This window comes from Trichechus manatus, unplaced genomic scaffold, assembly GCF_000243295.1.
Source record: "Trichechus manatus latirostris isolate Lorelei unplaced genomic scaffold, TriManLat1.0 scaffold00022, whole genome shotgun sequence".
Classification (NCBI taxonomy): Eukaryota; Metazoa; Chordata; class Mammalia; order Sirenia; family Trichechidae; genus Trichechus; species Trichechus manatus.
Window position 1 is genome coordinate 6,127,051 of NW_004443958.1, and position 25,180 is coordinate 6,152,230.

General features: G+C 43.4%; 1 protein-coding gene and 1 long non-coding RNA gene across 2 annotated transcripts in view; both read right to left on the reverse strand.

Moving 5' to 3' along the window:
* Positions 1 to 25,180, reverse strand: part of EXT1 (exostosin glycosyltransferase 1) — a 320,136-nt gene that overhangs the window by 44,033 nt on the left and 250,923 nt on the right. The gene's annotated exons all lie outside the window — the stretch shown is intronic.
* Positions 989 to 4,580, reverse strand: LOC111819946 (uncharacterized). Its single transcript, XR_002823510.1, has 3 exons — positions 4,367 to 4,580; positions 2,543 to 2,610; positions 989 to 1,222 (listed from the first exon to the last, which is right to left on the reverse strand). It is a non-coding gene; the product is annotated as an uncharacterized LOC111819946 (long non-coding RNA).

Here is a 25,180-nt window from a genome sequence, read left to right on the forward strand (position 1 = left end):
GTGGTTGTCCTCCATTTTGTGATTGATGTACTTTTCCTATGTGTTGTAAATCCTAATATCTGCCTATAGTTAACGAGACAAGATTAGATTATGTTAAAGAGGATTAGGGTGGGATGTAACATCCTTATTCAAGTCACATCCCTGATCCAATGTAAAGGGAGCTTCCCTGGGCTGTGGTCTGCACCACCTTTTATCTTACAAGAGACGAAAGGCAAGTGGACAGAGAGTGGGGGACCTCATACCCCCAAGAAAGCAGCGCCAGGAGTAGAGCATGTCCTTTGGACCCGGGGTTCCAGCACTGAGAAGCTCCTAGACCAGGTGAAGAGTGATGACAAGGACCTTCTTCCAGAGCCAACAGAGACAGAACACCTTCCCCTGGAGCTGATGCCCTGAATTAGGACTCCTAGCCTCCTAGACTGTGAGAGAATAAACTTCTTTTTGTTGAAGCCATCCACTTGTGGTATTTCTGTTATAGCAGCATTAGATAACTAAGACACATCCATACCCTAGAATACTTCTCAATTATAAAATGGAGCTAACTATTGATACACACAACAACATGGATGAAGCTCATGGAAATTTTGCGGAGTGAAAAAACCAATCTCCAAAGGGTACATACTGTATTATTCCATTTACACAATATTCAGGAAATAACATAATTTTAGCCATGGAGAACAGATTAGCGGTTGCCAGGAGTTAAGGATGGTTAAGAAAGATAAGGAGACTTGGCAGGTCAAATGGGGGACAATCTTTTAAGCGGATTAATCTTTTAAAGGAGCCCTACTGGTGTAAATGGGTAAGCGCTTGGCTGTTAACCAAAAGGTCAACAGTTCGAACCCACCCAGCGGCTCCAAGGGAGAAAAGATTTAGCGATCTGCTCCCTTAAAAATTACAGCCTAGGACACCCTGTGAGGCAGTTCTACTCTGTCATATAGGGTCTCTATGAGTCGGAATCAACTCAGGGACACACAACAACAATCCTTCCCCATTATTTAAGTTTAGAAATGTAAACCACTTAAAATCATAAATTACTTACAAAAAAAGATAATTAACTTAAAACACGTTATCCTTAGCAAGAAGGTAAGCAGATGAAGGAGACGACTGACCTCAGAGAAATTTCAGCTTTAATTAATAGGTGGTTTTGTTATCCTTTTCAGATGGGTCTTACGTTCCCCGATTGTATAAGTGATGATAAGGAAGTTGGAATTGTTTTCACAAATGACTGCAAAGAAAATGCAATAAAAATGGCACAGCCCTGAATTTAACCTAGAAACCAGTACCACTCTATGACCATAATAATTTTCTTTTTAAAGCTGTATTGAATAATGTACGGGATACACCCCATTTAAAATGGGCTACATAATGATGCGTAATTGAAGTCCTTCCCCTCCATATGCAGCACGTCTGTGCTGGTAGCAACTGGGCAGAGGGGACAGCATGGCATAGTGCAGAGGTTCCCGAAGTGTGGTCATCCAACCAGTAGCACCTGCATCACTTGGGAACTTGGCAGAAATGCAAATTCTCAGCCTCACCCAGGCCTGATGAAATAGAATTCTGTTTTAACAAGCCCTCCAGGTAACTGTGATGCATCCTAAATTCTGAGAAGCACTGGCATGGTAGTTAAGAGCTTAGTAATTACAAGCTTAGTGGTTAAGCGGCTTTAGACTCAGTCAAACCTGGGTTCGAACGCCAGCCTTGCCATTTACAAGCTGAGTGCTCTTGGAAAAGCTATTTAATCTGTCTAAATCTGTTTCCTCGTTGGCAAAATGAAGATAATACCTATATTGTGAGGATTAAATGATCAAATTTAACTAAAGCAGTGGCACATTATAAGCAATCCATAAATGGTAGCTATTATCATTGGGGCCAAAGGGAGGCCCCAGAATATAATTGAAAACAGAGCAGACTTGAAGTTAGAAAACTTCAAGATTTCCTGAAGTTAGAAATTAGGGTTCTGGATCTACCACGTCCTGTGTGATGCAAAGCATTTAACTCCTCTGAGTCTCAAAGTTTTGAAGATCACATGAAATCACGTACATGAACTATAACCTGTAAAACACTATGCAACTGCAAGCTATTATGGTAAATTATATCAGTTGAGAGGAATCAAAACATATTCAAAAAAAAAAAAAAAAAAAAAAACTAGTAACAATGAACGGGGGGTGGGGGGGGAAGATTCCAAAAGACAGAGCCAAGAGAGAAATGTGGAGTAGACCCTTTAAAGTAAAATGAAAACAGAAGCAGTGAATCACAATGAAACAGCAGCTTCTAATTGAAAGGATTTTGCCTTATTCTCCAAAGCTACACAGACAAAGATGTTACCCATGCAGTGTGTGCAAAGATCCTCCTGTGGGTTCCACAATCCCTCAGTAACATGTACATTTGCCATGTGAGCCTGCTTTTTGCTAATCAAAGAGGATAGGGAAAAAGCAAGTAATCCAGTCTCTCATCTCTGTAGTCACACAATTCTAGTCTCCCCAGGATGTTGCTACAGTTTGTCTCAAGTATTTATTTATAAAGTCACTTATCATCTATAGCCGACCTGTTCCCTACAGCCCCTTCTCATCAGTAATTAATCTTCTTTGCTTACTCTCAGGTTTAAATCACATCCTATAAAGAAAAAAAACAAAAACAATTTATGACTATTATAGTTCAGTAAAGTGCACTGGGATGAGGGAAATAAAATTAACATTCTTTGAGCATCTCCTGTGGGCTTTTTTTCATTCATTCAACAAACGTTTCTTGAATGTCTACCACGTGTCAGGCACTATTCAAGGAGCTTGCTGTCCAGTGAAAAGACAGATGTGTTATCCAATGATGGCTATTCAATGTAGGAAGTGCTAGGATGGAGGCATACAGTGGGGATGGGGTTATGCAAAGAAGAAAAACAGCTGCTGCAATTGATGGGAAGGGTGAGAAGCAGGGGTGCTTGCTGGAGGAAGTAAGACTGAGTCGAGAATTCAGGGACAAGCAAGAAGAATCAGCCTGGCAAAGGGGTAAGAACAGGTGATGGGCATTTCTGGGGGTAGAGATAGCATAGGAGGAACAAAGGCACCAAGAGGAGAGAAGCCATATGCAATTTGGGGTGGCTGAGTGCAAAGCGTGGGGGCATGGGAGGGGATGAAAGACTGCTGGTACAGACAGGGTCACACTAGAAAGACTTTGTATGACATCTCCTGGGGCTCAAACATGCTCCTGTGAGGGTGATTGTGAATCACCGAAGGGCTTAGGCAGAAGAATGACATGTTACTAATGGAACCCTCTGGATTTTATATAAGCCAACATCATAGGCAAGCAGCTAAGTTCAGAGAGCTGAAAAAACCTTGCCAAGGTAGGTCACAGCTAGGACCAGTGGCATTAGTGTTCCAACTCTGGGCTTGCTAAGTCTAAAGGTCATTTTCTTTCCACATCACGCTGCCTCCTCTGTCAGCCCACACAACGTGCAGTGTCTTATGAACCAAAGTCCTAGTTTCAAGCATTGGCAACAGATGGCTACCATTTAAGTGGCCCTTTCTCTCTTACTCAAAGCTCTACCCCATGTCACCACCAGGAGTTCAGTCCAGACTGAGCTTTGTTATTTACTAAGCTTGTTGACTTAGACCCTTGGCCTTTACAGATTTAACACTCAGCATTTCAATTATTTTCAAGAGAATTCTAAAGTGCATGGCATGTAATAATATGAAACTTGCTTGAGGCATAGATTTGAATTAAGAAACATGAGTGGGAGCTGATTTTTCAGCTGGAAAGCGGGTCCAGCTGGCCACTGTACTAGCTCTACTTGTTGTCCTGTAAACATAAACAGTGGAAGGTAGTGGTGGCTCAGTGGCAGAATTCTCGCCTTCCATGTGAGAGAACTGAGTTCAATTCCCAGCCAATGCACCTCATGCACAGCCACCATCCAACAGTAGAGGCTTGCGTGTTGCTATGATGAGGAATAGATTTCAGTGGCACTTCCAGACTAAGACAAACTAGGAAGAAAGGCCCGGGAATCTACTTCTGAAAAGCAGACAATGCAAATCCTATGGATCACAATGGTCTGATCTGCAAACGATCAGGGGGATGGTGCAGGACCGGGAAGCATTTCATTCCACTGGGCATGGGGTCACCATGATTTGGGTATCAACTCAATGGCAGCTAACAACAACAAATACACAGTGGTCTTAAAGAATTCATTAGATTCCACTGAGCATCAGTTTCTTCACAAAACCTACTCACACAGTCTTCGTGCAGCATAAATGTGCTACTCTATGTGCCTGTGTTGGGTAAATGGAAATTTTAACACGTGTGGTGTTGGGTGCTGACCATGGCTGACCAGAACAGCTGCAGCCTCAGGGACACTTGGGCCACCCATAGGGAAGACACTCACTATTTGGAGATGGTACGATTCCTCACACAGGCAATTCTGTGCCTTGAGCACTGCCTGCTGCTAGAACCACCAGGGCACCCAGTCATGCCAAGGACTGAGAATTCATTTCTTTGTGAAATTCCTCAGTGTGGGCTGCCAAGCCCAAGCTGTCCACCGCAGAGAGTAATCCTCAGCTGAAATCGCAGACAGGTAGTTAGATTCACCCTTTCATCCGTCTTGGCTTTCCACAGAAGATAGTCTCCTTTTCTTTTTTTTTTGTCCGTTTAAAATCCATTCCAATACAAGGAGGGAAGAAGGGAGGTCAAATTTCATGGGCTCTCACTGGCCTGAGGCACCTGGGTGAGGCACTTACTCTCACAGGCATTATTACCTCCTTTAAGCCTCACATCCACACTGTGTGGGGGATATTGTCATACCTGTTTTCCACAGGGAGGAAGAGGCAGCTGGATAAAGTCAGCAGGATCCTGAGAATCAAACATCCTGTCTGAACGCACTGGGTCATACCCCATATCATTTTTACACTCTCCCCTCCCCCGCCACATTACCCCACACCTGCCCTAGGTAGGCCTGTTGTTGCTGTTAGGTGCTGTTGACTTGATTTCAACTCATAGCGACCCTATATGACAAAGTAGAACTGCCTCATAGGGGTTTCTAGGCTGTAATCTTTATGGAAGCAGAACACCAGGTATTTCTCCCACAGAGCTGCTGGCCAAATCGCCAACCTTTCGGTTATCAGTTAACCGTTGCACCACCAGGCTCCTGAGGTAGGCCCCGTAGCATCAGTGTTCCAACTCTGGGTTTGCTGACTCTGAAGGCCATTTTCTTTCAACTCCATTATGCTGCCTTCTCGGCCAGCTCACACAACATGCCATGTCTGAAGACAACCTTTCTCACAAAGCGAAGTGCTAAGCAATTTACCTAGTTGCCAACAGTTCTGACAGACCAGAAATTTATACTTGGACAAGGTGGTAACTGCTATCTGCATATGTTAATGAACACAACATGCATCAGGTGCATCCGGGACTTGCAAAGACATAGAAGACTATTTCGGGCCTGCTTGTTATAGCAACTCCACCAGCTAATATACAAAGGCGAGTAAAAAAAAAAAAATACGACAGCCACTGATAACAATTATAATAATGATAATACCCCCACTTGTTAAATGTTTCTTATGGGCTGGCCTGGATGCTGTGCTGCTACACATTCTATAGTCATTACCACACCTTATCTTAGCCACCATGTGAAACAGTAGGGTGTTACTGGCCCCACTTTACAGACGATCAAGCAGAGTATCAAAGTTTGGTGGGGCTTGTGCAAGGAGTGCAAGATCCACGATGAACTCCACTGTTTCCCAGAGCTTCCTGGAAGGCAGGAATACCACAGGGCCAGGATTGTACCAGCCCTAGGTGATGTAATCTTGGGAAGCTTCCTGGTGGAGGCGAGGTTTTAGAGCGCCAGCTTTTATACTACATGATACTGAATTTTGAACTGTTCAGAGATAAACGCAATTCCAGGGTGTGTGGGTCTAAATTCTCCTGTTAAAATAAAACCTTTCTGGAGCCCTGGTGGTGCAAACGGTTAAGTACTTGGCTGCTAACCAAAAGGTTGGCAGTTTGATCCCACCCAGTGGCTCCACAGGAAGAAGACCTGCGATCTGCTTCAATAAAGATTACAGCCAAGAAAACCCTATAGGGAAGTTCTACTCTGTCATATGGGGTCACCATGAGTCCAAATCGACTTGACGGGACCTAACAACAACAATGATCAGGCATAATCTAAAATCAAGTTAACTTCTTTGACAATGAAATAAGAAATTAAGCTGATACCAAGTTTACGGTTAATAAAACATTTCTGAAAATGCTTAATACAGGGCTACCTATGTAGGGGGGAGCAAGAAGGCATTAAACAACAAAAGAGTCAGCGGCAACAATTACGTGGGATGGAAAACTGGTCCAGAAGAGGGCCACAAGGAACCTCGCACAGCAGCAGCTAAGTGTACGTCAGGCCCGACTGCAACTGGGAAGCCTGCGGTCATTATCTTACCATTAACCTTTCACCAGGCTCCACTCCATGAAAACCGGCCAAGTGGAGCGGGGCCAGGAAGCGTGGAGCGAAGCCCGAGAAGACCAGAACAGGGGCCAGCTGCTCGCAGCCTCTATCCTCGGGAGGCAGCTCACCCCAGGGGCAGGCCAAGGACCACTTCCCCCCCAGCACACCCCTTGCTGGGGTTTGAATGGTGTCCCTAACGAAGACATGATGAAGTCCTAACCCCCAGTACCTGTGAACGTGATATTGTTTGAAAATAGGGTCTTCGAAGATGTCATCGGTTAACATGAGGTCATACCAGAGTGGGAGGGGCCGAAACCCATCTAAGTGTTGTCGTTATAAAAGAGAAGGAGAGACGTGAGGGAGAGACGGCCATGGGCAGATGCACCTGCAAGCCAAGGAACATGGAAAAATGCTGGGGCTGCCAGACATTGGAAGAGACAAGGAAAAATCAGGGCAGACAGAGAGAGTACGGCCCTGCCAACACTCTGAATTTGGACACCTAGCCTCCAGAACTGTGAGAAATTAAATTTCTGGACTTCAAAGATACCCACTTCATGGTACTTTGTTATGGCGGCCCTCAGAAACTAATACACACCATCTTTTTTCCTCTGTTGTCCCTAGGTGGTGCAAATGGTTAATGGGCTCTCCCACTAACCGGAAGGCTGGAGCTTCAAGTCCACCCAGCAGTGCCTTGGAAGAAAGGCCTGGCTATATACTGATAAATCAGTCACTGAAAACCCTACGGGGGTACAGCACTATTCTGATACACAGGAAGTCGCCATGAGCCAGAGTGGACTGGATGCAACTTTGTTTTTCCTCCTTCCTCTGCTTACATCCCACTCCTACTTCAGGTCCTGCTCCAGGGTGCCGCTTCCTGGAGGAAGACTTCTCCAATCCCCCAAGTCTAGGTTTAGACACCCTCCTATTTCTCCCACAGTACCCCATGTGACCTTTCGATTTCTCTCTCTGTATTAAATTGCTCGTTTTTCTTGTATTTCTTCCACTAGACTCTAGGAGGCAGGAACCTGGCCAGACTTTCTGTTGCCCCAGCACCTAACTCAAGGCCAGGTCTACAGCAGGCACTTAATAAATGTTTGGTAAATGGATAAAAAGTGCTCAGTATCCACAGGTTTGCATTTAGGTGTACAAGGGCTGTGGAAGCAAGAGGGAGACAACAATGAGATAGGAGAGGAGCCTTTCATTGCCATTATCTCTATTTTTGCTAATAACAACATACCCACTTGATAATGCGCACTTTTCTGATTTTCACTCTTATGCTTAGGACAAGCACAACTTGTTTAGGGAATGGAAGGTAGTGTCTTTCATTTATTTACTGATTTTGTCTTTCTCTTGTATATGTTCTCTCTCCTCCTCTCTGTCTTTACTTCTAAAGGCCTTGCAGCTTGTTAAAAATTTCGTCTTCTTTCTGCACACAGATGAGGATGGGAAATTTGTGTTTTACCAGCTCTGATAAATAGCATGATTTGCAACTCAAGTCGGACACATGCAGAGCACTATTCAAACTGAACCTTCTTCCCCACCTGAGCTTAAGAAAAAATTTGCAGAGCCTCGCCATGGCTTCAGCAAGTATCTTACTCTTCTAGTGCTGCTATAACAGAAATACCACACGTGGATGGCTTTAACAAAGAGAAATTTATTTCTTCACAGTAAAGTAGGCTAAAAGTCCAAATTCAGGGCAACAGCTCCAGGTGAAGGCTTTCTCTATCAGCCTTCTCATCAATGTTCCCCCGGACTAGGAGCTTCTCCTTGCAGGGACCCCAGGTCCAAAGGACACGCTCCACTCCTGGCACTGCCTTCTTGGTGGTATGAGGTCCCCCTGTCTCTCGGCTCACTTCTCTCTTTTATATTTCAAGAGAGTGCCTCAGGACACAATCAAATCTTGTAGATTGAGTCCTGCCTTACTAACAGAACTGCCACCCATCCTCCCTCATTAACATCATAGAGGCAGGATTTACAACATACAGGAAAATCACACAATACCAGGAATCATGGCCCAGCCAAATTGATACACACATTTTTCGGAGGGACATAATTCAATCCATGACAGCAAGTATAAACATACAACATTTGCCCAAAAGACAATGACTCCCTACCTACAAAAGAAAACCAGGCTCAACCAAACGTTCTGACCACTTCCCTTCTTGATGCAAGGTATTCTTTCCTACTTGGCCAGCCTTGGTCAGCCCTTGGATTAGATAGATGTTTGGAACTCCTGCTGGGCTGTTCATCACCAGAGTAGACACTATTCAGGGGCTGTCAGGTGGTGAATCTGACGTGCCCCGAATTCTTTGTCAGCGCCTAAGCCTTTCATCTGGTCCTTGTGCTTAAGTGATTATAAAATACATTGAGAATCTAATTCCAGTTAATGAAATGACGGCTGGTTCTGCTAACCTTCCCTGCCCATCCCCTCCCCCACTTGTGCCATCACTGAGTTCTACCTTCTGACTCCTGATAGTCAGGGCCAGCTCGCTCCTGGACCTTTTGTACTCAACAAGCAAATGAGATCTCAGAACTCTGTGTAGGCTAAGATGGTGCATCTTCAATAAATTATAGGACATCAACATGATATGAAACTGGCATGAAGCTACTTGGCTATGGAAAGTTTTCTCTTTCACATCTGGGTGTGTAAAAGTACAGGTGCAGCCACTGGACACAAAAAAGTGGGTTATGGCTAAAGATCTGATGCCATATACTGTTATTTACCCAATCACCCTTCTGTGAGCTGTTGAGGACTGGGAAGGCCTATTAGCCTAGATTTGGCCATCTCCTTTGGTAGAAGCACAGTAGTGACCTGGGGGAAAAATCTGTGGTGCTCTGAGTTACGTCTTCCTCCTCCAGCTGGCTCTGCTCAGAACAGGTCCCCTTGAGAAGCAGCTATTTCCCAGGGGCCTCATTCTGGGAAGAGGCTGTGGAACAGAGAGAAAATTTCAACATCTAATGGGCAAAAGATGGACCAGGGGGCCCTTAAGAAGCCATTATGCTCCGATATTTGCTCGCTGGACAGACAAATACTGAGCAACTCCTACGTGCCAAAGATACAAAAGACCTCCAGGATCTCCATGGAAGCCAGAGTTTCCTCATGCCCCCCTTTGCTACATTTCCTTGATTCTACTCCTCCTTCAGGTCTCAGCATGAGCATGAGCAACAACAAGAAGCACGTGTTAGTTCTCGTAGGTTTAGGCCAGAGTAGGTTCAATCTGATTCCTCTGAAATCCATTTTCCATAAGGCAACCAAAGACACCTTTAAATGTCACTCCCAGAGGGAAGGAATTGGGGGAGTTACTGCTTAATGGGTACAGAGTTTCTCTTTGGGGTGATGAAAAAGCGTTGGAAACAAATGGCGGTGGTGGCGGCTGTACAACACTGTGTGATTAATACCCCTGGACTGTACATTTGAAAATGGTTAGAATGGCAATCTTGTGTTGTACATATTTTACTGGAGCCCTGGTGGCACAGTGGTTAAGAGCTTGGCTGCTAACCAAAAGGTTGGCAGTTCGAATCCACTAGCTGCTCCTTGGAAACCCTATGGGACAGTTCCACTTTGTCCTACAGGGTTGCTATGAGTTGGCATCGACACAACGGCAATGGGTTTGGTTTTTGGTATATATATGTGTGTATGTATGTGTGTGTGTGTGTACATATATATATATAACTACAATAATTAAAAATATTTTTTCAAAATGTCACTCTCAGGCTGAGAACCTGCCAATGGTTCCCCATGGCACTTAGAATAATATCCACACCCCTCTCCCTGGCCTACAGAGCCACAGTGCCCATGAGAACTGGCCTCTCTTCTCATGACACCTCTTCTCCAACGGCACCTCTCCTCAATCCCCATTTCCAGCCACACTATTCTCTCAGTTTCTCAACACATCACACTCATTTCCATTGCATGGACTTGTATGCTGTCTGCCTGGAATATTCTTCACCCAGATCTACCTCTATCAGTGTTCACTCAAATGGTCACCCCTCAGAGAGGCCCTCACGGACCAGCCTGTCTTCCTGGGCACTCACTACCACGTTGCCCTATTTCATCTCCCTCATAGCACTTCCCGCTGCCCGAATTTTGCATGTATTTGCCTTACTGGTTTACTGTCTTGCTCGCCAAATATAATGTATACTCGATGAGGAGAAAGGGAAACAAGACAGTTGCCATTCAGTTGCTTCTGACTCATGGCGACCCCGTGTGTGTCAGAGTAGAACTGTGCTCCACAGGGTTTTCAATAGCTGATGTTTCAGAAGTAGATCTCCAGGCCTTTCTTCTGAGACTAGAACTTCCAACCTTTCCATTGTCAGTTATCAGTCGAGCATGTTAACCATTAGAGCAGGGGCTTATTCACTGTTCTTATTCACTGCTGTGGCTCTAGCACCTATAGCTGTGCCTAGCCCACAGTAAGCTTTTAAGAAAATTTTGTTGAATGAATGCAACAGGCTCTAAAATCTCGTTGCATTCCTTAAGGGTTGATAATGCCTGTTAGGTCTCAAAGTATCCACACTGCTGGCAAAGTTCACAAGAATCCATATAAGAAGTTTCTAAAAGAATAGAGAGAAGTTCTCTTTCATCTTTGTTTTACTTAATCCCAGTCTTATTTCTCTGGTTAATGTTATGATTCATCAACTTCTCAAAATACCATCTGCTATGAAAGCAAGGGCCCATTAAAAATGTCTTTAGAAAAAAAGAATTAAAAAGAATGTCTTCAGCGAGGCTTATGTAGAAGTGAGTGATATGATAAAAGCTACACAGTCTAAGATCCAGAAGACATCGTTTCTGGTCTTGGCTTTGTCATTAACTGTTTGATTTTCAGCAAGTCACTTCGGGTCTGAGTTCCATGCTCATTTATAAAACAGGACAATCATACTATTCTTGACCACTTAACAAGGCCCACTGAGGACCCAACAAGACAATGCACATGACAGCATTATGCAAGCTAGGGTGCTTACAAATATTAGGAAGGACAAGGCAACATTTTTCTTGCAATGGACTTCGTACATACGATGCATAATATAGAGGATGTCAGAGGCTAGCATTGTTTATTTTTCTCTTTTTGCATCACGAACTACTATGGCATCTACCCCAAATCCATCCACTGCTTCAAAAGTACAGATCATTTTCCAGAAGAAGCATCTGGAATAGCTAATTTGTTACCAAAGCCGATTATTAAACACACATGATACTGCGGGGCTCGAAGGCCGACCACAATGCCCAGTTTTCCACTGTATTAGGTTTCAGCTATTAACCAATCAGCCTGTTTCCAGGGTCTGAATTTGTAATGAAGACGGCTGAGAACTCTTGGCTACAGAGCCCTTACAGAGAGAGCAATTCTGTCACATGGAACGTCTTGTTGCTTGGTTTCCATTAAGGTATCCTGGCTTTTAAATAAACTGTCAAGTAAAACTTGGCATCAAAACACAAAGTGAGTAACTTCCTTTATAGAGGCCCTGACAGCTCAGCTGTGTGTCAGATAGATAGCTGCTAGGAGTCTGCTCCAAAGGTGACTGCATCCTCTTTGGAAGGATGCCGGTACCACAAACTGCCTTCCCTGGGATTAAGTCGAAGAGAAATTTAGGGATGATCTTTATGGAAAGTTAACCCAGCCACGCCGATCGACCATATCCCTCTCCACAAGTGTTGGTTTTGGAATTATAAAACTTTTGGAGGTGCGAAAACATAATTGGAAAACTTTTTTTTCCCTGCTTACAGGGCTAATTGATTTCACAGGTGTTTAATTATCATTTGCTGTGAGATAATACCTTGTAGTGCCATAAAAAATGGATTTAATTTTCGAGTGCTTGCAAAACCATTGCCAAAGCTAAGTTAGAGCTAAAGCTAGATAATTATTCTATAAATCAAACACACTGCCGCCTTTCTCCGAAATTTTAATACTCGGGGATAATGATATCTGACAACCTTGAAACTAACATGAAAAGGAATTTTCCTGCCAAGTGCCAAAAGGCAACCACTGGAACACTTCAGGCAGTTTGGTTCATTAACGGTGACTCAGGCGGCCTCAGGACCCTGCCTGCAGGCCTCCAAAACCTGCCAAGGGTGAGGGCAGTGGTGTGTGTCGAGACACAGTACTCTCTACTGAGATCAAATGGCCGCACGTTCAGAAAAACCGAAATGAAACCCAAACCACCCTTACCACAAAGAACTGCCTGGAAACAACTGTAACTCTCTACATCCAAAGCGAGAGTCCTTGAACGTGGCAAGTGGAGGTTTTTCAACTTGATCAATGAATGCTTTCCTACCTTATGCTTTAAGGCACAATACTTGTGCCTTCTGTAATAACAAGGGAGGGGAATCATAAAATTAAATTAAATTAAAAAGTTAAGAGCTGGGAGGAACCAGAAAGATCACCCAGTCCAAACATCACAGATGGAAAAACAAAGCCAAGAGAGGTCCAGTAACTTGCCCGAGATAACACGACAGGGGCAGAACCAAGACAGAAAGGGGAGTTCTGAGAGGGCAGAGAAAGGAATATACAGCTTGAAAACAGACTTGGAGCCCCATTCTCATCCAACATCTAAAAATGAAAGGAAAAAAAAGGAGTTTTATAAAAGGCAAAAAAAAAAAAAAAAAAGTTTCACTCTGTAAAAGGAATGGCTATTTCTTCCACCAAGCCCAGTTTCCACGGAAGTGCTTCAGCTGCCTTAAATTACTGCAAGCGAGACTTCAGATTTTTCCCACTCTCCAACTTTTATTCAGAAGCTGAAGTCATAATGCGTTCCATTAGATTAAGTGTGCTTAAAATGATTTAAGAAAGCAGGGCAATCTGGCTGGGAACACACACATTGTCGGCATTATTTAACTTATTTAATGCTTGTGTACAGAGCATGCACATACCCTAAACCACCGTACAACGTGGATTTTCACAGCCCAAGTTGGCCTTTACAGAACTGGTGAATGTATGATATGACAAGATGCAGTGTAAATGGCATCATTCCTAAAAACTGGGTTTTGGTCCTGTTATTGAAGTCTGGGCCAAAGGCATGTGGGCTGAAAGGGCAAGGGGAAATGTGGACCCCATTAATAGTGTGAAGGGAGAGGGACCTAGAAGCATCCACCGGGATTTGTTTGGGATTACGATGGCAACTCCTACAATCAATAATAATAATGATAAAAATTAAAGCTAACACTTCTTGAGGTCTTATTACTTGCCCAATCCTCTGCAAAGCACTTTATGTCCATCTGGTCATTTGATACTCCAATAATCCTACGAGATAGGTAGTATGTCTCCCATTTTATAGAAGAGAAAACTGAAGATTGCATCAATTTGTCTAACTCACTTGTTAAGCAGATCGGTTGGATTTGAACTCAGGCCTTCTGACTGCAGGGTTCAAATTATTATACACTATGCACACTGTTTTGCTTCCATACTGCTTCTTAGAGATGTCCCACAGGCTACCCAAATACAAGCAAGTCTCAAGGGACACCATGTGAACCACTATAGATTCCACTGGATTAGTGGTGGTACAGTGGTAGAATTCTTGCCTTCCATGAAGGAGACTCAGATTCGATTCCTGGCCAATGCACCTCATGCACAGCCACCACCTGTCTGTCAGTGGAGGCTTGCCTGTTGCTATGATACAGAACAGATTTTAGTGGCGCTTCCAGATGAAGACAGACTAGGAAAAAAGGCTTGGCAATCTACTTCTGAAAATCAGCAAATGTAAACACTATGGATCCCAATGGTCTGATCTGTAGCTGATCATGAGGATGGCACAAGATCAGGCAACATTTCATTCTGTTGTACATGGAATCACCATGAGTCAGGGGCTGACTCTATGGCAGCTAAGAATAACAATGACAAGAGAGATGTCTGGGATTGAGCCACGTCTTTGATAAGGCTCTGAATAGAGATAATGTCTTTTCCAGGGGTCAGCCCCCATCTAAACTATTGCTCCCAGGTCCAATAATTGTCGTTAGGTGCCGTTGAGTTGGTTCTGACACATAGCGACCCTATGTACAAAAGAACAAAACACTGTCTGGTCCTGTGCCATCCACACAATCGTTATGCTTGAGCCCACTCTTGCAGCCACTGAGTCAATCATCTCGTTGAGGGTCCTCCTCTCTTTTGATGACCTTCTCCTTTACCAGGCATGATGTCCTTCTCCAGGGACTGTTCCCTCCTGACAACATGTCCAAAGTATGTGAAACAAAGTCTCACCATCCTTTCTTCTAATGAGCATTTAGAATGCTCATTAGTACAATAACAGTAAGAAACAAATGGCTATTCATCCACTGTTTTTTATCCCCAAAAAAACCCTTTGGAACACAGAAACCTCAAGACCGCTTCTTAAGACTTTAAATGATTTTTACTTTCACAACCCACGATGGGCTTTGGTGCCAAGATCTACTATGTGCCTGTTAGTTATCTAGCAAGTGTGCTTGGAGCCCCTATTATGCGTGTGGGTCCCTGGGGCCATACAGACAGCATAGGAAAGAGACATAGAGTAAATACTATAGGAAACATTGGCATTTCACTCGTTCATTTGCTTAACTCATCCATGTACCCATCCAACCATCCATTTCCTCCTTCCTTTCCTCCATCTACCAATAATACTTAGTGTGAACATACTAAGTACTAGGCATTCTATTGTCAGCAATAGGGAGTACAATGGCAAGCAAAAAGTCATGTTCCTTCAACTTATGGAATTTACTATCTTATTTAGGGATACAGACATTAAATAATCAACCATAAAATACACTGTTCCAAGGAGAGACCGACAGTTGTACAAGAGCATATGGAAGAGCAAGCACAGGGAATGGAAATTTGACCTAGTCAGGAACTGGGGATTAGGATGGGAATTACCCACTGGCGTGGTAAGGCTCCCATTGAGACCTAAAGGATAATAGGGCAAAGCAGGACCGGAGATGGGAATGAAGCACTGTTGGCAGTGGTGATAGTAGATGCAAAGGCTGGCCATCAAAAAATTAAAAATGCATTGGTGGTATCAAAAGACACATACCATAATCAGTCATGTCAACAACTCAAAAATAACTTCTTGTGATGCTAAGTCCAGAGGATGTTGTGCAAAACAAAAGTTGGCATTTCTTGCTGCCTGGAAAAAGGAATGTGCTTAAAGATTGGATGCCTGGCCAAATAAGCCCTTTCTATTAAACATGTTGCCCATATTAGAGCATTCTAGATTCCGCACACCTGGAAAGCAATAGCCAAAGGGCAGCAGACATTAACCCACATTACAGACAGGAAAACTGTGGCAGAAAAGGGCCTTGATATCTTGATTAGAGTTAATGAAAGGTACTGGAATTATTCCGGTGCATTTTACCTGCTCTTGCCCCCTGGGACCTGCCAACTCACCCTTTTAGCATTTATTTATGAGCTCCTTTTCCTGTTGCTGCAAAATTCTACAGAGTCTATAGAGATGGTGCTGAATTCCTAAATAATCATATTTTCACAGTAATTAAAAGCCAAATCTCCCAACTCCTAAATGCTATGAGCAGCTTCAATGCCTACATTTTGCCCTAACATTGCATATCTCCAGGGTGAAGGCAAACCATGATGGAAAATACTGAAATTAAGTTAATTGCAGAAAGAGGCAGCCTTATAATGACACAGAAGTGGACCGAGAGGAAAAGGAAGGCAGAGCTTCTATCAGATGGTACGTCGGAGAATTAAGCTGCTCACAGGACAAGCGCCCAGGAGACCCTGCCTCCTGCCCTTTCTCAAGTACTGACTGCTGTGGGGCCTGTGCCTGGGTCCTGCAAGACAGGAAAGCCCTGTGAAGGCATCTCCTTCCCGCTGACTTTAATAGTCGTTAAGATAAGAGGGGTGGACGAAGGAATTTCAGTTATTAAGGCATTAGTTTGGACTGGAGCTGGGAACAAAGGAAAAGCCACAACTGAGATTCACCCAGAAAGACACTGTTTGCATCCATCTGCCTCCTAGACTAATTTAGAGATTACAGGACCTACCCAAGAACCTCTAACACAGCAAAATAAAGATTGTATTGTGAGGCCAGGCCAGACAGACCAACACAGTGCCACCTGCACCTGGAGGCTGCTAATCTCTTAGTGGAAAAATAAACACACACACACACACACACACATATACACAAACATACATAGAGAGATGTAAAGAAAGATCACAAAATATAGCATTTTCCAGTCTTTAAATCAAAGTCCTGCCTAGCAAGGTCATGGAAGCTCCATAGACCCGTCCAAACTCCCTGAGGGACCAAATGACTGGGCTGAGGGCTGTGGGGACAATGGTCTTGGGGAACATCTAGCTCAACTGGCATAGCAAACTTTATAAAGAAAATGTTCTACATTCTACTTTGGTGACTAGCGTCTGGGGTCCTAAAAGCCTGTGAGCGGCCATCTAAGATATTCCACTGGTCTCACACTGTCTGGAGCAAGGGAGAATGAAGAAAAACAAAGACACAAGAGAAAGGTTAGTCCAAAGGATTAATGGGTCACAAGTACCACAGCCTCTACCAGACTGAGTCCAGCACAACTAGATGGTGCCCGGCTACCACCACTGATTGCTCTGACAGGGATCACAATAGAGGGTCCTGGACAGAGCAGGAGAAAAATGTAGAACAAAATTGTAACTCACAAAAAAAAAAAAAAAAAATCAGATTTACTGGTCTGACAGACTGGAGAAACCCCAAGAGTATGGCCACCAGACACTCTCATAGCTCAGTAATGAAGTCACTCCTGAGGGTCACCCTTCAGCCAAAGATTAAACAGGCCCATAAAACAAAACAAGACCAAATGGGTACAACAGCCCAGGGGCAAGGACGAAAAGGCAGAAGGTGACAGGAAAGCTGGTAATGGGGAACACAAGGTCTAGAAGGAGAGAGTCTTGACATGTCGTGGGGTTGGCAACCTATGTCACAAAACAATATGTGTATTAATGGTTTGATGAGAAACTAGTTTGCTCTGTAAACCTTCATCTAAAGCACAATAAAAAAAAAAAAAGTTCTGCCTAGAATAAGACACCTGCCTCTTCCAAGGAGAGGCCCTTAGTAAATAATATAAAACATGTTTATAATTCCTTAACATGCATAAATAACAATAATAATAATAATGATATAACAACCCTTACAATTTATAGCACACTCATGCCAAGCACTGTGCTAATTGCTTTATACACAACATCACATTCTAAGCCTCTAAATCTGTGAGGGTGGTACTATCATCCCCATTTTACAACTGAACACTGAGGATGAGAGAAGATAAATAATTTTCTCCAAGTCTTACAGCCAGGAACCTTGGTGGCGCAATGGTGAAGTGCTCAGCTGCTAATTGAAACGCTGGTGTTCGAACTCACCCAGTGGCTCCATGGGAGAAAGACCTGTCGATCTGCTCCCGTAAAAATTACAGCCTAGAAAACTCTACAGGGCAGTTCTACTCTGCCCCATGGGGCCACTATGAATCAAAAGCAACTTGAGGACACCTAACAGCAACAGTCATACAGCCAGTAAAAAGAGGAGATTAGCATCTAAGCATGGTGTGTCTGATCCTGAAGTAGGAGAACCTACTGGGCCTCACAGGCCTTTTGTATTGGCATTTTGGTGTCATAAGTAGAAATAAACATAGATGAGGTCATTCAAGGCATTGAGCACTGAAAAGAGTGTGGTTCCTATATTGCCTCTGGATGGTCTAATTCTATCATAAGCAATAAGGAAGTAAAATATTCATCAACGAAATGTGTTCAGTAACCCCATTCTTCTGAGATGTGACTGTCTATTTGTTATTTTGGAAGTGTTTTGGTTTTATTGAGCGTATATTTTGATTATATAATGCACACAGACACATACACACATACATATACATTACATATACATATAAAACCAGTTGCCATTGAGTTGACTCTGACTCATGGCAACCCTATGTGTGTCAGAATAGAACTGTGCTCCATAGGGTACTCAATAGCTAATTTGGGGGGAGCAGACTGCCAGGCCTTTCTTCCCAGGCACTTCTGGGTAGACTTGAACCTCCAGCCTTTCAGTTAGCAGCTGACTGTTTGCACCAGCCAGAGAATCCTACACACACACACACACACACACACGTGTTCAACATCATAAACCAGCTATTTAGTAGTATTCTTAGTAAAGGAAGCTATCTGGGTGATACAAACAGTTCTGCGCTCAGCTGCTAACCTAAAGGTTGACAGTCTGGGCCTAGGGGCACTGTGGAAGAAAGGCCTGGTGATCTACTTCTGTAAGATTACAGCCAAGAAAACCCGAGGGGGCAGTTCAACTCTGTAACACATGGGGTGCCATGAGTGGAAATCAGCTGATGGCAATGGGCTTGGTTTTGGTTTGGCTTTTAAAGGAAACAAATGTATGTGTTACATAGATTAATCCTTGCCCAGAACTTTCTAGCTAAGCCGAAAACCACAGAATCACAAGCAGAATTCTACTCATAGATACATTCCATTTTGCCTATAGTGAGTTTAAGGATTTTCCTTAAAACCTAATCACCAACATTTTTAAATTGAGCAATTTCATGGAAAATCCAGATTTCAAGCTTTTCTCAAAAATAGAAGGATCTGGCAACCCTGGGCCTGTGCTCCTTCAAGCAAATCAGCAGGAGCCGAGACAGCTTGCCTCATTTATTATGTCACCCACCTGGCCTCTGTAGGCAGAGGTGGATTATCCAATAGGCCAGGTAAGCACGGTGCTTACCTTGCTTACCAGATCATCTGTAGTGAACAATTTCACATTTTTTCACCACATCAAAGACTCTGCTTCTAGGTATGGCTGGCATCTGTCTCTCTCCCAACCCCACACCACCTTCCTACAGAATTAAAGCCTCTTTTCAAATTTACAACCCCTGACAGGGGCAGCTGACCCAGTAAGCAAGGTAAGCATGGGCTTACTTGTGCTTTCTTACGAATCTGTAGTGAACAGTTTCACGTGGGTTTCACTACAGATGATCCGGTAAGCAAGGTAAGCACCATGCTTACCTTGTCTATTGGATAATCTGACGGTTTATAGGCATCTGACTTAGCACCCCCTAGTATACAGGTGAAGCGGCTGGAGGTCAGAAATCACTCATCTCAGATGAATGAAGGCACGCTGGAAGCGGCTGTCTTATCAAATAAGGACTAATGAATTGACTTTAATATGAAACATCTTAAGCAGGCTATACAATAATCCAAACTTAATACAGGACATTTTGCATTTCTTTCCAAATGCCCTGGCCTATTGCTACCTGAAAAGTTTATTTTGCTGAGTCTCCATGGAAGCACACCTTCCAACCCCGAGTACCAGACCACAGACATCTGCATTTTCAACATAATAGGAACAAAAAAAGCATCCGAATGTCAGAAGTGCTACCACTTAGACCTCAGCCCACAGACCCTGCAGGACATGCTCTGCCAAGTCTGCTTACACGCTTATGCATAATTTACACGAGATATTCAGCCATGGAAGCTAAAACATAAAACATTTATCAACAAAGGGACCTGTTTGTCATTTTTAAATAATTGTATTTCTTTAAGAAAACAAATTCCATCTTCCACAACTTATTTATTGAGCTTTATGGGCAATTTAAGTCCTGATTTGGGGTGTGTGAAAGGGGAGCAGGAGATTCCATTTGCTCCCCGAAATTTTAATCTCAAGAATCCATAATCCCTAAAGGAAGACTGAACCAAAACCAAAAAACCAAACCCACTGCCGTCAATTCTGACTTATAGCGACTCAGTAGGACAGAGCAGAACTACCCCCATAGGGTTTCCAAGGCTGTGATCTTTACAGAAGCAGACTACCACATCTTTCTCCCACAGAGCTGCTGGTAGGTTCGAACTGACAACCTTTCGGTTATTAGTCAAGTGCTTTTAACCACTGTGCCATCAAGGCTCCTAAAGGAAGACCGAAAAATGGGTGCAATTCTCCAGATTCCCTGAGATATCTTGCAGAGAAGGTATTAGCTAAATGCTAAAAATCTGGTCAACATAATGTACATAGGAAACAACTGACTAGTGAACACTGATGTTAAACCATAGATTTTAAACTCTGGACACTTCAAGCTTTAAACTTGCAAAGTCTACACTACAGAAACGACACTGCAGAATCTGTGCAACCCTGATGAAAATTTAGACAATAGAGATGCCAAAACGTGTGCTCTGTAAGCAAATGGCGCCTCACTGTTAACTTTGTTGCCTGCAGAATAATAATGCACGATACAAACCCCAGCACAGTCTCAACTGCTTTTAAAGAGACTGAATGCCCAGCATTAATTGCTCATGGCATTACAATCCATGAAGAATGTAGTCACCCGATTTAACCAGTAGATGGAGCACATCCACATGGCAAGTATTCCCAATCCCACTGAACTTGCCCTGAGCAGGCAGGAGGGCACAGAAGGGAAGGAGAATTGACTCTTTTTTTTCTCCTCCTTAGCTCCCTACTAAATAGTTAAAAAGATATAAAATGGGGAGGGGGAATACACCTCACTCTAAATGAGGCATTTGATAATGTTCCTGGCTTCTCTTTCACTCCTATTACAACGTAAATCCATCACTCACCTGTAAGTGGTGACTTGAGTGTTGTTAGCAGACTAGAAGCTATGCCACAGGTATTTCAAAACCAGCAGGGTCACCCATGGTGGACAGGTTTCAGTGGAGCTTCCAGACTAAGACGAGGAAGAAAGGCCTGGCCCTCTACTTCTGAAAATTAGCCAGTGAAAACCCTATGGATCACCACAGTGTATTGTCTGATATAGTGCTGGCTGGAAGGCAACAATGGACTCAAGCATGCTGGCAATCATGATGATGGCGTGGGACCGGGCAGAGTTTCCTTCTGTTGTACACAGGATCGCCATGAGTTGGAGAAGACTTGGAGGCTACTAACTACAATAATGTAAATAAAAGGAGACAGGAATAAGTGGGATTAGGGGGCATCAGGGTTGGCCAGCTCAGAAGAAAGAAATAAATTGCCCATGCTCCATGGTCTACTCTATAAAAACATTCTTTCCTTCCTTCCTTCATAACTTATTCTTACTTTAGGCCAATATTTGCGAGTGCCTACTGGGCACGCACTGGATGCTAGATCTACAACGGGGAACCAAACAGAAAGGGGCGTGCTCCAGCGGAGTACATCATCTACTGCAGGAGATAGAGATGCTGCTCGCAATGCAAGTGCATATGTATTTATAAATCCTGATGAGGACTGAGGACAGAGGATGTCTGAGTGATTATGGGATCTGATTGGGTGGTGGTCAGGGAAAATCTCTCTGAAGAAACTGAGGCTGGAAGGCTGAAGAGAAGCCAGCTCCCTAAATGAGGGGTGTACAGAAAGCAATTCAGGAAGTGGGAGCCCTGTGGGCAAAGCAGGGCTTCAAACTGGTTCCTTCTGGTTCGAACCCCTGCTGAGAATTTGCATTTCCACCCCCAGATATACTGAATCAGAATCTACACTTTAACAGGAGCCCCAAGTAATTCTTATGTATAACTTTTTGGGGAACCGGAATGAACAGGTTCGAAGTCCTGGTGCAGAGGCCCTGTTCAGAAGCTCCAAGCTGGAACATTCAAGAAATAACAGAAACAAAGCCAGTCTGTGAGGTGATGTTGGCAGAGTAAGAAAGGTAAGTGATATGGCCAAAGGTATTTGTCTGACAGGGCAGCAAGTGTCCCTGGTTTTGGTGCAAACTCATACACTCCAGGGAAACACACACACACACACACACACAATTGTGTAATGCTTAGCTTGTTCCAGGTGCTATTCTAAATTCCATATAGAAACTCCTTCAATTCCCAAAATAATCCTAAAAGGTAAGTGCTATTATTATCATCCCCTTTTTACATATGAAAGAAAAAGGCACAGAGAGGTTAAGTAACTTGCCCATAGTCACACAGCTACCAAGTAGCAGAGCCCAGACGGGATCCCCAGCCATGTGACTCCAGAGAACATGCTCTTAACTCAATATCTATACTGTGATGCCTCTCAGAAGCATTGCTTTGTTTCAATATCACTCTGTACAAATTCTGATGTCCAAACCTTGATGACTATGGTAAGTATGACTTTTTAGGGTTTGTTGGTTTGTTTGTTTTTGTTGTATGTGTGGTTATTTTTGTTTTGCTTTGGGTGGCAGAGAGGATAGGTGTGGCTCAAATAAGAAATCTAAACGTTGGCATTGAGCAAAGGCTAGGCAAACTTATCAAATGTCCCAATAATCAAGCACGATAGTGTATCCCCCCACCCTCACAAGACGCCACCTTCCTCATGAGCTCTGCAGCTTCCGGAGGAGCCCAGGTTCTGTACACAAGTTCTCCAAAGGACAATAACTCAGAGTGTTAGATATCTCCACTAAGTTTCCAGCAGATGTTCACCCTGTGCTTTCTCTCCCAGGCTCCAGATGGCTCCGGATCCTGGTTCCTTCCTCCTGCAGGCCCTCAAATCACACTTCAGACACATCGGCAACTCCAGCTGAGGAAGAAGGCTGGAATGATCAGATCCAGTGCAGTTTCTTAATTAAGAAGTCCCAAACAGCACAACAGTGTTTTATATATGCATATAAAGAACCCTAAACCAAGTCAGCATAAATCACTGCCAGCCTTTACTACCTGGATCCAATTTTCTAAAAGATGAAGTTGTTTTAAATGTTTCATAAAAAGGTTTCTGCTGCCAATTAACTCATTACCTGCTACAATCTGGTCCAAGTTCTTCCAAAGGCAACAAGTTGCACTGAATTTTACTACACTGTATATTAGCAAGAAAATTCCATACCGACCCCACTCCCACAAATGGCACAGGAACAATGCTAAGAAATGAGTTCCAGCAAGGTGTTAAAAAACGAAACAAAACAACAAAATCTCAAGTGTGATGTTTCAAACTAACTGCAAAAACACAAAAATCAGAATTAAAAAAAAAATCCCATTATTTCCCTAAATAAAATTTCTTTGATATTACCCAGTGATTTACATACACGTATGATAAGGAACCCCAGAGGACACGGCAGGGTAACCAAGCCCTGCATGTTTTCTTTAGAGTTATCTAGAAATTCCGTAGAAGTCCCTGGGTGGTGCACATGGCTAATAAGCTTGGCTGCTAACTGAAAGGCTGGAGGTTCGAGTCCATCCAGCGGTGCCTCGAAAGAAAAGCCTGGTGATCTACTTCCAAAATATCACCTACTGAAAACCCTATAGAGCATAGCTCTCCTCTGACACAGGTGGGGTTGCCATGAGTCAGAAATGACTCAATGCCTACAGGTTTGTTGTTTTTTGTTTTTGACAGATTCCCTGTTTTCCTCTCTATTGTCCAGACTCACTATTGTCTCTATCATTCAGTCACCCTGCTTAAAAGATGACTTACCATCCAGGAAGCCCAAATATCTGATGGCCAGAATGAGCACTTGAGATGGGCCAGTCAAAACCCATGCAAACATCTGTCGAAGTTGTCTGATTCCCTAGTAAGTTTCACTTTCCCTGGAGGCCAGGAGGCTAAAATAAAACCTCCCTTACCCTTTCCCAGAGGTAAAGAAGAGCCTATCTGATTATCTTCCACTCAGTGGTGTCTAGGTCTGGTGCTTACCAAGAAAAAAAATACCAAGTGGGCTTACTTAGAAATGATGTCCTTTCATCTAGAACTTGAAAATATTCTCTATTTCCTTCATACCTCCTGGATTCTAGGGAACAAGAGTATTTCACAGCCATTGTTCCCTTACCACCACATTCTCCGAATACAGATAATTATGGGTAAGATTATTTCTGATTGTCAAAACTCACAGCAAGTCCTACTTTGAGCAGGAATTCCAAATTCATCCTATCTAGAGGTGATGGTATTAATCTTATAAATCATGGAAATAACCAGATGCCTACACACACGAAGCATCTAGAAATTCACCCGGGCTGACAAATGTTTAGAAGGAGTTACGTTGTTGCTGTTGCTAGGCGCCATCGAGTCACCTCTGACTCATAGCGACCCCATGTACAACAGAAGGAAACACTGCCCAGTCCTGTGCCATTCTCACAATCGTTGCTATGCTTGAGCTCATCATTGCAGCCACTGTGTCAATCCATCTCATTGAGGGTCTTCCTCCTTTTCACTGACCCTCCACTTTGCCAAGCCTGATGACCTTCTCCAAGGACTGGTCCCTCCTGATAACATGTCCAAAATACATGAAAGGAAGTCTAGCCATCCTCGCTTCTAAGCAGCATTCTGGCTGTACTTCTTCCAAAACAGATATGTTTGTTCTATTGGCAGTCCACGGTATATTGAATATTCTTTGCAAATACCATAATTCAAAGGCATCAATTCTTCTTTGGTCTTCCTTATTCATTGTCCAGCTTTCACATGCATATGAGGTGACTAAAAACATCATAGCTTGGGTCAGGTGCACATTAGTCCTTAAAGTGACATCTTTGCTTTTTAACACTTCAAAGAGGTGTTACTCTTTTGCAGCAGAGTTGCCCAATGCAATCATTTGATTTCTCGATGGCCGCTTCCATGGGTGTTCATTGTGGATACAGGTAAAATGAAATCTCTGACAACTTACAATCTTTTCTCCATTTGTCATGATGTTGCTTATTGGTCCAGTTCTAAAGATTTTTGTTTTCTTTATGCTGAGGTGTAACCCATACTGAAGGCTGTAGTCTTTGATCTTCATCATTAAATGCTTCAAGTCCTCTTCACTTTCAGCAAGCCAGGTTGTGTCATCGGCATATCGCAGGTTGTTAATGAGTCTTCCTCCAATCCTGATGCTGTGTTCTTCAAATAGTCAAGCTTCTTGGATTATTTGCTCAGCATACGGACTGAATAAATATGGTGAAA